We start from the raw sequence: 14655 nt of genomic DNA, 5'->3' as shown, positions 1-14655 counted from the left end.
ACAGCTGAACAATGAACTAAATGGGCAGTGCTATTTATAAAACTGAAAAGAAATGGAAAAAAAATTGTAAAAGTACTAGACGTAATGGATTAAAAGCAAATTGCATATGCTGGCCACATGCATGAACAAATGAGGCTAATGGAATCCTTTAAACATCAAGCAAAGGCCTCAAGAGTACTATGATATTAATATGATGAGATAGCAGTAATGTGGTGCGTATTTCTGCACCCTGCATTGTCATCATGCAATGGAGGGCAAATGGGATGTAATTAAGGCATTATTTTCTTTAAAAAAAAAGAAAAACTATTAGAAAATGCATTAAAGCTGAAAACACTAAAACAGTGAAATCCACCAAATTCTCATTATCTACCCATGTCACACTTTTTTTTGAGGTCGAAATTGTTTTAAAAAAGGTCAAAGAAAAAAGCAAAAAAGAATCCATGCTATTCTGAATGAAGAAACAGGCTGCATGTGGGTGGGTACTGACTGAAATGACAAGGAGCTGGTGTGTGTGCAGCGACTGTGCACATGAAAGCAGGCCAGCGGGATGATGACACAAAGGGGCGTGACAGTGCAACACCCACTGTGGCCACAAGCCAGTCACCTCCAGTGTATCGCAGCTTGGCTCTCGTCCCGACTCGAGACTTGAAATGTAAAATTCAAGAACATTACCAATCTGGTGCCCTACATGTTGGATATTTCGATCCTTACTTGAGTCACAGGATTTGTGGAGCGAGCACAGGATTTCAGATCAACACAGTTTTTGAAATATGTGTCACGTCGGGTTTCCTTTTCTTTTTTTCGGGTTTGCGTGGAATGTGCGCCAAGCCGGGGGTACTAAAAACTTCCAATTTTCCATTTGCTTTAATGCAGGATTTCAGGAACTTACTACTACTGCTGCTGTAGATTATAGCTGAAGGAATGAGGTCAGGTTGCAGCAGACAAAAGCTTGATCCCTATGGCTGCCATTTGAAAGGAAGACTGGCCAGTTAAATAGGGGATACAAACACATACAGACACTGCTTCCAGTAAAACCTATTTGACATTAGTTTGCATCCAAGGGATAAAAATTAGACTTTGCATTTGCTCTGTTGGGTCGGACGGATCATCCAGGACTGATCCAATATTTGGATGGACGCAGAAGGGGGCCAAGCGGTATAATCTCAGGATGTAGTGGGACAGATTATGGCAAGTTGGTAAACCAGATTAACACTGATGCTGTCACTGGGGCAGGAAATGGGCACATACAGTCACAATGAATGAGGCAAGTTAGTTCTATTATTTTACTGTATGTGCCTGTAAAGGCTCTACAGTCTGCACTTCCTCTATCCTTAAAGACCCCCTGTGGTGAAAAACAAGTTGTTTTCTACCTTGTTAATACACCCATATGGTGTTTCTTGTATCCTGGAGGACATATAATGGGCAAAATAATAAACAGTCAACAATGTCACAGTCTAGGACTTTGCAGTCTACCAAAAACATTTTATATATATATATATATATATATATATATATATATATATATATATATATATATATATATATATATATATATATATATATATATATATATATATTCGACCAACTTGCAGGAGACGGCTTTCTGTATCACTATTCTTCTTCCAGTTTGAACGTGTATAACTGAAATACTCCTATATTTTAACTTGCCACTGTGTACAGTGCTTTTACAGTGTTTGAGCTGAGTTGTTGGTGAACTGAATTGGAAGGTGTAGGTGGAAAGAAAAGAAGGGACTTAATAGATCTGCAAATTCTAGAGAAGGCAACACAGTAGAGTTACATCTAAGCCATTTCAAGGTGAGAAGGATCATATTCATGGAAAAGATCTTCTAAATATGTAAATAACTGAACAGAGACTTTAAACTTTGGGTCCGAATAAGGAAAAACTAATCAAAGAAAGAAAAGTACCTCAGCAACAGATGAAAGATGCTGTTAAGACTGTTGCTTTCCAACTTGTCAGAGACCAGGCAAATATTTCAATGTCTGATAGCGGAAAAGTCACATTTCCCTTTCAACCATGCTTAGTTCATGGCTCTAGATCCACCACTTCAGTCTATAGAGTGAAATATTCCTGGATTGGATTGAATTCCCAGAGAATGAGTGTTTCTGACTTTCGTGATGCTCCCCACTGACCTAGTTGTTGTGTCGCTGTGGAGTTGACATCTGTGGTGTTGAGTGAAATTTCATGGCATCCACTGGACGGGTTTGCGTGGAAATTGGTGTAGATATTGAAGGTCGCATGGATAAAAGGATGAATTACTGCTGGCAGCAAGCAAACATTTACTCTTTTTTTCACTGAAATTCGTCAACATCTACTCATCCGGGTGGCCTTTTGGTACATTTTAGACTATTTTCCAGATGGTATACATGTATCTTCTCAATACCAATATGTTAGTGTTGTCCTTGGAGCATGTCGCCATGGTGATGCATCTCACTCAAATGCTGCATCTTATGCTGAGTGCCCTGTATATACGTGCATGAGTACATATAAACTATACTATATGAATGAATGAACTATTATCAATATGAGTAAATTACTATGAACTTAATTATGTTATTGGATCAAATTTTAGTTATTTTAAAATTATTTCCACACAATGTGCCGTACTCTCAGAAACAGCTTATTCACATCAAGTGGAGGAAGAACAGAAAAATAATAATTGCCATATGTATGCAAATTACATCAATCTGAAGCCATTACTGAAACAATTAATCTTTGGCAATCACTAAAACATTTTAATCATGGTCGTTACAAATGGTTGACGATTCATTATGCCCTCTAATTAGATCATAAATTGTAGGAGCACATTGTAGTGGGAGGTTTTGAAGGCTGTGACACACGGGGGACAAACACAAAAGCCAGCCAGGACTGATGAAGTATGCGGCATAAATGGCACTCGGAACTGTGGTTGCTGAGAAAGCGACTGAACGCCTGTTCTTTCCCCTATGGCTTCATCTGTGAGGAATTTATCGACCGACTCACTGACAGGTGATCAGGATCAGGGGTCGCATTTTACAGTCTGTCATTCAGCTGTCGTGAGGTTGGGAACTATCAATATTCCTGATGTACGTGATTAAATGCTACCTGAGGTGAGTGAGCTATGAGCGGCCCTGCCAATAGTAGACACATTCATGGTCTAAATGTCATGTGTTGTTGTATTTGTCACTATTGTGACATTTGTGCGGAGCAGGGGGAAGGCAGTTCTGTAAGTGCCGCAGCGTCGAAGTGACAAGGAAGATGACAGCCACCGTACGAACCCAACATTTCACACAATGTCCGTCGAAAAACTGTCATAATAGTGCCACAAAATGTTTGCAAGGTGTGAGAGGAATCGTTCTTCCTGAGAAAATGTAAACTCCAGAAATAAAATAAATTCAACCTCCACTTCATTCGCGGTGTCAGACATCCTCCAGGGACAAAATAAGGTATATTTTTTTTTCCCCCCCTGAAATGTCCACAAACTCTCCTCTGCACTGTGCAGATTATTGGAAAAATTCAGAAGGTGAAATTGCAGGTAAATCAATTCAGGCCTGATCTGCAAAAGCTGGCATGTCAACCAGTACATTAGCCCCATTTGCACTTCATTATCTGCACCAGTGGGCTCTGCTGAACAGTCACCATCAGCGGGCTCCTCCACATACAGGAGACAGGGAAAAGCCCCAAGTCACTACAGAGTCAACTGGCATGGTTTGATATGTGTTTGTGTGCAAGTCTGTGAGAGAAAAGTAAGAATGTGAAGGATGTGTTGGTAGCAAAGAGACAGAGAGGCAATCAAAGAGAAGATGGAGGGCTGATTAAAGCGTTGAATAATAGACTTTGATGAAAGCCTGGACAGAAAACAGAACATAATCTCTGCTGGCTGCTGTTTTGTTACAAACTAAAAAGTGATGATTTTTTTCTGATTTGTTTGGTTTTTTTTTTACTAAAGTGCTACCCTACCGCTCTCCTCACAAGAAAATAAAATCTAAATAAAAATCATATGGGGATATACAGATTTTACAGATTTTTTTCTGAGTATTTCACAAGAAAAAAATAGTACTGTGGCATCAAGAACAATAGACTTTCTAAAAAATCTAGTTTTTCCCTCTCCCAGACTGCCTTCCCCTCATCATCCCTTCCTCCCTAACTTGTTGTTTTTCTCAGTTTCCCTCTCAGGGCCCTGATCAGAGATCTGAGACTGAGTAGATCTATAAAGGAAAACAAAGTCTCCTCATCACTATGTGCCTGTGTAAAAGTAAATAATATGGTTGGGGGTTTTTTCTCCTCAGGAGCTAAAGAAAGTCAAACTGCTCGACACAGAACTGTGTCAGTGCAGGTTTTACAGCTCGGATAGAGTCAAAAGTCTCATGAAAGCAGGCACTCTCCAGTAACTTTTTGGTCTGCATTTGCACCTCTTGCAACTATTGATTTGCATTGTGCAGAAGGTTTTAAATGCTGAAGACAGAACCGAAATCACTTAAACTGAAAAAGATAACTGTGTGGACAAACAGTCTAAGTAAACTTAATAGTGTCTTTTTACTGTTAACAACCTCGCAAGACAAAATTATCCTTGCAAAATGGTTTCATCATGCGCTGTGTGCATTTCAGAGAGAGCCGCAGTGGCTTATTTTGCATTTGCCAGCGAGCGTGTCTCACATCACCAAAGAGGAAGGCAGGGTGGAATCTAAATGAAATGTAAAGCTTTTATGCAAGCTGATTGTGGACTTGTGGATACTTTCAAACACCCAGCAAAGCATATACTGTTTATATGGTGAGGAACCATGGTTTACTTCTAACTTTTCATCCTAACATACAGACCTCTGTGCAGCTTCCAGGGTAGAATTTCAATCCCAGAGAACAAATATTTGGTTGTATTGCCTCTTCTTGCTTTCTGCTGAGCTCTTTTCAGTGCTTACAAGCAGAGAAAGTGTTCTGGTACAGAGTAAATAAGCCGCAACTTTCTCTGACAATTTATGTGACTTTGTTCCAAGCAGCACTTCACGAGAGAGATGAGAGTCATACACAATGATCTCACAGTCGATCTTTTCACAGCTAGCAAAGACAACACTTCCTGGCTTGTTGACAGCCTTTTTTTTTTTTTTTTTTGTGAAATCACTGAGCCACTTTCATGCCAAGTCATCCTCATTTGCATGAAGTTAAACATTTTCAACTTTCTACTCCTCAATTTTTTCAGATCATGTCAGGTGTCTACAGCGCCTTGAAAAGAGATTGACTACCATTGGGTTTTCACCTTTACCAACGAAGACGAGATAACATGAATTGTAAATAATTCAATAAATGGACTGCACTTACATTTATAGACCTATACAGATATAACACTTTTTAACTTTTACTTGCCCCTTCCTACAGTGAAGCCGATGGCTGGGGTGACACTAGTCTGGTCATGGTGAGACATCTGCAGTTCACCATCAAGCTCAAGGACACTTTCAACAGCCTGCTTTACCCTCTAAGCCACAGCTGTACTGAAACAGAATTTCGATGTTCCAAAATAAAATATACCATTTCTTGACAGGGAGATAGAAGTTGTTTGTAATTTCCATTAGAAATTACCCCTGAGTGATGCCCCTACAAGCAGGTGAAGATTGTTTGTCTGTCCCGTTGAAATAGCACATGACTGTTGTTTCAGTCTTCCACCTCTAGAATCAGGGACTGAGTAGATTTTCTAAAAAAGAACTAGTTAGTTAATGTTTGGGAAAGACTGAAACATCCCTTTGCCTTACGTGTCAACCGTGGTTTCTGATGCACATCTTCTGATGCTGCAGGAATTTGTTGCATTCCCTGTCCTTCATTTTTTCCCTATGAGGTGCAATCGAAAAGTTCTGACACTGTCCTTGTTGTGCAAACACGAAGTTCATCACCTCACTTGTCGGTAGCAGGCGTGAGTCTGCAGGATTGTGCATGGCATCAAGTGATCAACATCTGGATCCATGTTATATGCATTTTTGTGACCACATTTATGATTTCACCATGGACATGGAGTGCAAACATGACATTCTGTGTCCAGTGAGCCAAACTTCATGTCAAGAATCATTACTGGTGAAGAGAGATCAGTCTGCAGCTGCGAACCAGAGACCAAATAGCAGTTTTCACTGTCGTCTCTAAAACCAGAGGAGACATATCAAGTGAAGAGCACAACTAGACAGTCCTCGTCAACATTCACAGGGTTATGCACTGTAAAATCTTTACTGTAATGTTCTGCGGCACCTGAGAGGGAACATTCCATGCAAACAACCTAAACTGTGGCTCAGTGTGTTCCTGCGTACAGCATGTGGATTGCACATCAATTTTCGGGCTGCAAAAATGCAATCGTCGCTCCCCAGCTGCCTTATGTACCAGATTTGCTTCACTGAGACTTTCTCTTCGTCTTGCACAAAATAAAATTCAAGCCTGTTTTGACTGAATGTAGGAAAGTCAGTGCCCATCTCACATTATGCTAGATGGACTTAGAGAACAGGACTTGCAGTGTTGCAGGAGCACTAGGAGCAGAGTACCGCTGCACAATGAGGCTACTCTGACAGGAACGACACTCAAGATTAAATCAGGTGGTTTTTTTTGGTTGTTTTTTTTTTTTACTTTTTGGTCACACCTTGTATTACTGCCAGCTAGCAGAAGTGTAAAAAATCCCCCCCCCCCCCCCCCCCCCCCCCCGAAAAAAAATTTTAAAAAGGGAAAAGCTTCAGTCACGGTTAAGAAACAATGTTGGTTTATTTCTAGAAAACAGGATCTCTTTGTCATTCGCTATGCCTCACCATTTGCCCAGAATAAATCGCTACTTCGACCCAACTCAGTCAGACAACATGCTAAAAATCATGTCTTTTTAAGAACTGTAAACACAGGCGGGTATTAATATTTGACTGACTGTTGCTTTTATGTTTCTGGTGATTAGAATTGACCCACCAGCCTTTAGCACACAGCTCAGCTAATGATACTGTATAACTGATAGCACAGACTCATGTGTACACCTAAAAAAAACCAAGCTCACGCAAACTCGTGTCTCAGCTCCGGGACATGTCATGCCCTTCCTCTGCTTGTCACTTCCCCTGCAGGAGTCTGAGTCTCTCCTCAGTGTGCAGCAGCAGTAATACGGCACCAGGGGAATGGGTGACTGGCGGTGCTTTAACAGGGACGACCAACTCTCTTCTCTCTTGCATGTTAGTTGTGCTTATCAGCCAGCACCATGCCCTGAGCACTGCTTCCACTTCACAGGGCCACCAACACCTCAACTGCCACTGGATGTTTACACTGATCCCTTCATAGACGACTCCCTTGGGCTGCTGCTCTCTGTTTGTGTGTTTGTGTGTGTGTGTGTGTGTGTGTGTGTGTGTGTGTGTGTGTGTGTGTGTGTGTGTGTGTGTGTGTGTGTGTGTGTGTGTGTGTGTGTGTGTGTGTGTGTGTGTGTGTGTGTGTGTGTGTGTGTGTGTGTGTGTGTGTGTGTGTGTGTGTGTGTGTGTGCGCGCGCGTACGACTCCCTTGGGCCACAACACAGTGTGTCTGCATTGAGCCTTGTTGGAGTGACAATGCTGGGTCTGTTCCTCCGGACCACAGTCAAACACTGCGTGCCAAGGGACGAGCGAGGAAAGAGTGCACAAGGACAACTGGTCATTCAGGCCTGAACCACCTTGACGTGTGCAAAAACTACAAAGAGCCGTATCAGATATAATAGTTTCTGATAATAATAACCTGAATAGTCGTGACCCGCAACCCTTTTTGCCACGTGGGTCCATGTTGAGCTGATGATGCAGGATGATGGTCACCAAAATCCGTTATTGAGCTGTCTGTCGTTCCATATGTCCTCAGGTTAATAGTTTTATTTATAAAAAGCCAGTTTAAACACAAACTGGTCCAGAACCAAAGGGCATCATCTTATCTTTTTTTAGCCTTGATCCCAGAGTCCCACGGTGCAGATTATCTCAGGTCCAGCTTTAAATATTACTAGAGGCAGTACTTTCGGTATTTTTGTGCCACAAAGCCATGCTCAATGTATCATCAGATTCTGCGTGAAATATTTTCTGTTACACAGAAAATTGCTCTTGAGTCTGTTAAGTAGCACTCAGTGGCGCTTAGCTAAGCGCTAAGCAAGCAGTCGGCACGCTGCAGCTAAAATCTCAAACATGTACATGTTTTGCAAAAGATGTGCTGTGCTTGAAAAAGTCTTTCACGTGTCTCTAAAGAAAAAGAAAAAATTAAAACACAAGCAGGATAATTAAGCCTCGGCTGGTCATTTTGTCAGGCGTACTGCATTTAGTTCTTTTTTCTTTTCTTTTTTTTGCTTCCTGTTGCTCATCACTCTACGTCTCTTTCAGGCCTCGACACTAAACAGCAGGAGTTCTGTCTCTGAGGCTGAGACAGGGCTGTAATTTTCACACAATTAATGTGTCAGGGAAGAAGTGACTGACGTGGACAGGTCGAGGAACACAATCTAAATAAATATGCACTTTTAGTAACCTTAGTTGTTTTTCCCAGTTTTGTAATGCATCGTGACAAGTGTGTCCTCACATACAGTCACACATCTGCAGTGTTTTCTGGATCACTCATTAAAGTTGGGATCAGATATTAGAATAATTGAAACCTGCAAATATACCTGAAAAATAACAGCTTTGTTTCACCCCAATTCTATCAAAACCACTTTATCTTCCTAATTTATGCAGCGTGTTATGATGGGAAATGACACCGTTAAAGGAAAGCTGCTAAAATTGGATGAGACAGCGGATGAGGTGACGAGAGCAACATAAGCTGTAAGCCCTGAGCTAAACGGGAGTGAACTTTGTAAGACTAAAGTTAACTTCAGGTGAGCTGTGGCTGTGCACTGAAACCTGATGAATAATTAAATAATACTCAGCCTTAGCTATAAGTGCTATTGCTGTTTTGTAAAAGCATATTAATACCCCCTGATGAACTGTCGACTGTTTCAAATACTGTTAACAAAAAAGGAAACATGTTGGGCATAATCTTAATGTTAATGCTGGGCAGCAACTGGATCAGACAGACATCACACTGTACATGATTTTAACCCATAACTGCCCGAACAAGCTAACCCAGATTGGCGAAGTCTCAGTCCAGCTTGACCGGTTTGTGACCCCACAAAGGCTGTTGTTGCGTTTCCAGTGACTGAGGTTTTCACAGAACTGTCAGGATGAGCTACAGAAATCATAGTGACACCACCGACATCGAAGTGTGACCTTGTTTGGGGTCAGGACTTGTCACGATTCACATAAATATACTAAGCAGCCACTAAGGCAGCATAAAACAGTAGAGAAGTAAGTTTTTTTTAATGTGTTTTTGTCAGAGTACAGTTTGGTGTGTTTGTGTCAGTTTAGATGTCCCTAAAGTGAGACAAAGAAAATGGAAGTGAGTCCTCTGGGCCATAACGCAGCTCATCTGTACTGAGAAAAGTGAAGTGACACTGCCAGATTTCCTCCAGTCACCATTACTGAGGGCCGCAATACGGCCGACCGGAGAGCGAACCAAGTGAAATGGTCGTCCAGGACTTTGCAGTCCTTTACATAACTGGTGAAACGACAGAAGGGCGCATAGAAAACGTGAATCTGCATTGTGGATGTTTGCTGCAGGGTCTGTCCTGCAGCATTTGATCCTCAAGTGCCCGACACAGATGACGGTGGAGGCTGAAAGACTGCTGTGCACAACACAAAGGGTGCTTCGCTCCAGAGTGAAGGTATCATTTTCTGCTAGATTACACTTGAAAATGAGAACACATAAAAGAGTTGTCATTTAGACACACTCAAAGAATATTTTCTTCTAAGAAAATTGTAAAATCATTGACGTAAAAGCAGAAATCTCTGGTTGAAATTGCTTTATTGTGAACATCACTGTATATCTGTCACCCTGTACTTATTTGTCTTTTAAGCAGGTGGCATAATAACTACTACCTTGCTTAAATTGAGAATGATAATATGACAGTAAATAAGAAACGATTCAAAGCTGCAATTATGATACCACTGACTTAATAAAAAAAAGATGAAAGCAGCCTCCTGGTCTGAAATGTAAAGCCAATTCAGAAATGACGCAAACTTGCATTATTTCTACTGACCAGCAGGGGGTGACTCCCCTGGATGCAAAAAAAAGGTGTGACTGTATAGACATTGGTGAGAAAATTAAGTACTTTAGCTACCTCAGAAAACATTTTCTAATGAGTTTATGGTGTCTGTCACTAGTTCTATGTCTCCTTCAAGACAATATGATGTTTATTGTGTGTATTACTGTCCCGTGACTCTCTGCCCTTGGGTAATGTCCCAGAGAAGACAATGATGGCAAAATTCAAAAAAATTCAAGACTTCAGAGAACGAAAATCTGCAATCAGAAGCTATTAGTGAAACAACAGTCATGTGACTTTTCAGCTGAACTAGGCTGAGCTGCAGGCTGTGTGTACCCAGAACAGATAGGAGATACAGTAAATATGGAAAGAAATGAATCAAAGAACAAGTGAAATAGCTATAGTATGGAGAGTCACTATTTTTTTTCCAGTATTGGCAACATATTTGGCCATGTGGAGAAATATGGTACATGCTGATTCCATTTTTGCTTTGTTTTGCAAAATAAATAATCAAATTTTTTTTGGTTATTTGTACCATTGTAACTTTGTTATACCACAAAAAAGACATTTTTGAGTACTCTCTCCTTACAGCCATGGTTGTGTTGTTTCCACTGAGGTGCAGAGTTTATGTTGCAATGAATAAATTAGGCCAAATTGAGGAAAAATGTGGGAGAATCCAAAAATGCACTATTTATATTTTATTTTTATATTTATATATATATATATATATATATATATATATATATATATATATATATATATATATATATATATATATATAAAAAAAGCACTTTTTTTTCAATGAGGACAACATTAAATGAATGATAAATCCAGTGTAGACATTGTTAATGTGGTAAATGACTATTCTAGCTGGAAACAGCTGATTTTTAATGGAATATCTCCATAGAGGTACAGAGGAACATTTCCAGCAACCATCACTCCTGTGTTCTAATGCTACATTGTGTTAGCTAATGGTGCTGAAAGGCTAACTGATGATTAGAAAACCCTTGTGCAAATATGTTAGTACATGAATAAAAGTGTGAGTTTTCATGGAAAACACGAAGTTGTGTGGGTGACCCCAACCTTTTGAACGGTAGTGTATATATTTGTTTGTTTGAATAGAAAGAAATACTCATAGTCTATAAGCTGCTGGTTTTGAGGTTTAATCCACCTACTGAAAGCAAAGTTCCTGATCCAAAGATGAGAAAATTCGCAGCACAACATATTGACATCAGTTCATTTCAGGGAAATGAGGTGCTCTCACCGGAATGATTCTAACAAATCTTAAAGTTGTTAAATTAGTTTCCAACTTTAACTTACCCCAGATCTTTTATCTTTTAGCACAAGGGATAGTTGCATCACCTTCCCTGCATTGTAAATGAGTGTCGAGTTGAAATCATACCCTGAAAGTAAACTATAGAGTTTGCAAGAGGAAAGAAAATTCTTTTTCTGAGTCCTGGCTCATAAAACTCTGTCTGCAGTAGTTGGTCAAAAGCAAAACTAGTGCACAAGTTTATGTCCCATCACAGATTTTATGCTACCATCTTGATCAGAATTAGGTATACAATCCACAAAATTGTCAAAATAGTAAAGTTTTATAGCAGCAAATGGAGCACTCTGGAGTTTTTAGTTGCATTATGGTGCAGTGTTTTTGTCAGCAGGTTCTTTTTCTGTTTGCAGACTGCATATGGGAAATCATACAGATGCAGAAGAGAGGACACACATATCTTTCAGTGGTTTCAGCGCATTGCCAGCTGGTGGAGATAATGTACCGATAACTTTTGCTGTTTGTAGCAATGTACTACCAAAAAATATATATATTTTTTTGAGTACAGAAAAGGCACCAAGCTGTTATTTCTTTAAAGTCCCAAGCCTCCATGCAGTGTATCCTGGAGAAATACGCGGAACATAATTGTATATGTGTTTGTTTACTCTGCCTTGTACCATTACGATACCCAAGATCCTTCATGTTTTCATACAGAGGAAAGTTGTGTCACAATCCTTGTATTCTTAATGACTATTTCAGCAAGTGCTTGAACATCTACTCTGTAACAATAATGGAAGTAGGAAGGATGAAATCTGTTTCATTTGACAGCTTTTTAAGTCTAATGTGAATTGAACAAAATGAAGACAAGGCCACTCATTTTATAAAGTCGCTGAATCACATTTAAAACGGCTGCCACACTGCGGAGTCATTAAGTTGAATGCTCGGGGATGGAAAGAGAAAAACTAAATGCTGCTTTTCAAAGACACCATAAGTTATCATCACTCAAGTTCTTTAGATTACTGCACAGGAATTCAAATTAAAACTGTCAGAAGTTGAAAACATCAAGTGCAGTAAATCAAAGTTCACTATGTCAATTAATCGCCAGATATTTTTACAATTTTATCTGATGCGTTCAGTCATGTTGCTAGATGTTATTTAATGTAATTTTTTCCAAGCTAAAAATTCATGTTTTCAGATCTCACCACTGAATGATGCCCATTTCATTTTCGTAAGCTGTCATTCTTTTTTTCTTCGCTCTCCTTCTTTTCTGTTTCTCACTCTACCCAGCAGGGTTGCGGCTGACAAAAAAAAAGAATCATACAGATCACATGCATTTGTATGCGCACACAAACAGAACGCTGACACACACACACACACACACACACACACACACACACACACAGATGCAAACCCTCTGAGCAGATCAAGGCTTATCCACCCACAGTGGTGGTAGCCCTGCAGGATGATGAAGGCTTGGATCCAAAGTACCAGCTTATATCTTCAGATCAATGGCTGACCTCCCAACCAGCTAGAGCCAGAATGACCAACACTACACAGCTTAAAGCCCAGCCAAAGGCGACGCTCCAAGCTGCATGCTGAATGTTATGTCAGTCTAATGATTCTCTCCAGAAGCCCAAACTCTGTCAGCTTGTCAGTTCATTTTTCTCTCTCTTTTTTTCCCCTTTTCTGCTGCTCTCTCTAGGTCTTTGTCACTTCCACGAACTCTGTATCACTGCCTGTTTCTGTGAAGGGGAAGGCGACTGGTTCCGGGAATGAAAGCAAAACACATAAAAGAACAGTATTTTTGGAATAGCAGGGGGTGGATTTTAACATTCTGTAATGTAACTATCCTACCCAACACTAGGAAAGTGTTTTTTTATAATTGTACAAAACCAGAAACTCTGCAGCATTTCCTTCAGATGTCAAGACGCCTCGAGCCTCCTCGGCCGAAGGCATTGCTGTTGGTCAACAAAGTACAAACAGCATAAACAGCCTCAGAATCTGACTGGCTTCAAAAAATAGTTCTTCGTCTTCAGACTACACGTGTCAGATAATGGGAAAATGCGGATTCAATAAAAAAAAAAAAATGCGTGGGAGATTATTTCTGTCATCATTCAGAGCTCTTAGATGAGTGAGAGTTGTGTTTTTACTGTGTGTACATCTGTTAGTGTTGGTCAGAATGTTACTTCTGTTGCATGGAAAAGGAGATTTAATTTTTAATGCTGGCTAATGAGGATGTTGCAGCAGGGAGGCAGGGATGTGTAAAGGACTCGCATGCTGTTGCACTCTGAGTGCTGTCAAAGTTTGTGTGCGACGTGGAGACGACTGTCATTTTCTTTAAATCTAAACGTACCAGGACTGCAGACCTAACAGGGCTTTTATCCAGGGTGTGTTCTGGTGTCAGTCTCAGAACTTGCTCAGCATTTGGTGGGAATTCCTCACATCTCTTTTCAGTTAATCCAAACATTCTAAAGCTGCAGTTAGTCAAATAACTAATATGATATATACATCAAATAAAGTCAGATATGTGTGTTCTGTCAGTGGCTCTGCTCTGACTTTATTCTCTGTTAATATCTTGTGTAACATTTTAGATCTAGTCTTTTTTTTTAAGGCTCACTGGCAACTTTCATGGGTCAATATATAATTGTGGGACTTTTTGTAACATAGTTGAAAGGTATCATAGTTGACATTTTTGCTGTTTTCAGGCCTAAAATCAACATGGCCACTTATAACCAAACACCACATGGCATTTTTACAGAAAGACTCTTCTAAATATTATATATACAATTGAGTAAAATTGAAATTGAAAGTTATTTCTAAAGATATTGTAGTAAACCTGTTGACTACTTTATATTAAATAACTCAGAAAGCCTTGGAGTCTGGCCAGTCTTTTCTTCAGGAGGAAATGACATCATGTGGAGCAGGCCATGTGATCTGGAATTAACACACTTCCTTGAGAGGTGTTTTTGTAATGGAGAACTTAGTGGAAAGTGATTTCTTCTTTCTTTATATTGCCAAAAAAGAAATATCTGTCATGATTATCTCAACTTAATAAAAAGAACACAATCAAAACAATTTGTGAATCAGCTCATTTTATTATTGTTTAGCTAATTATAAGGTGGTTGTTATTAAATTCAGATGGTTATTTAGTTGACATTTTAGTGATATCCAGTCATTTTTTATTAATAAGTGATTGTTTCCATAATAAATAATTATGGAATTTGTAAAGACATGATCATAATGAACATAAAAACATTTGTATTTTTTACTTTAAAAAATGTATGCAAGATATATCCCATGGACTTCAAAAGTCCCTCA

At 39.7% G+C, this 14655-nt stretch overlaps 1 protein-coding gene and 1 long non-coding RNA gene across 3 annotated transcripts in view; one reads left to right on the top strand and one right to left on the bottom strand.

Moving 5' to 3' along the window:
- The window catches only part of si:dkey-112m2.1 (transmembrane protein 132C), a 167216-nt gene that overhangs the window by 83745 nt on the left and 68816 nt on the right, over window positions 1-14655 (bottom strand). The gene's annotated exons all lie outside the window — the stretch shown is intronic.
- LOC111567929 (uncharacterized) overlaps window positions 1-14655 on the top strand; it is a 186626-nt gene that overhangs the window by 115641 nt on the left and 56330 nt on the right. The window lies entirely within an intron of this gene.

The sequence above is a fragment of the Amphiprion ocellaris genome, chromosome 17 (genome assembly GCF_022539595.1).
Source record: "Amphiprion ocellaris isolate individual 3 ecotype Okinawa chromosome 17, ASM2253959v1, whole genome shotgun sequence".
Lineage (NCBI taxonomy): Eukaryota > Metazoa > Chordata > Actinopteri > Pomacentridae > Amphiprion > Amphiprion ocellaris.
The sequence above is the reverse complement of the archived record's forward strand: the minus strand, read 5'-3'. Positions and strand labels throughout refer to the sequence as shown.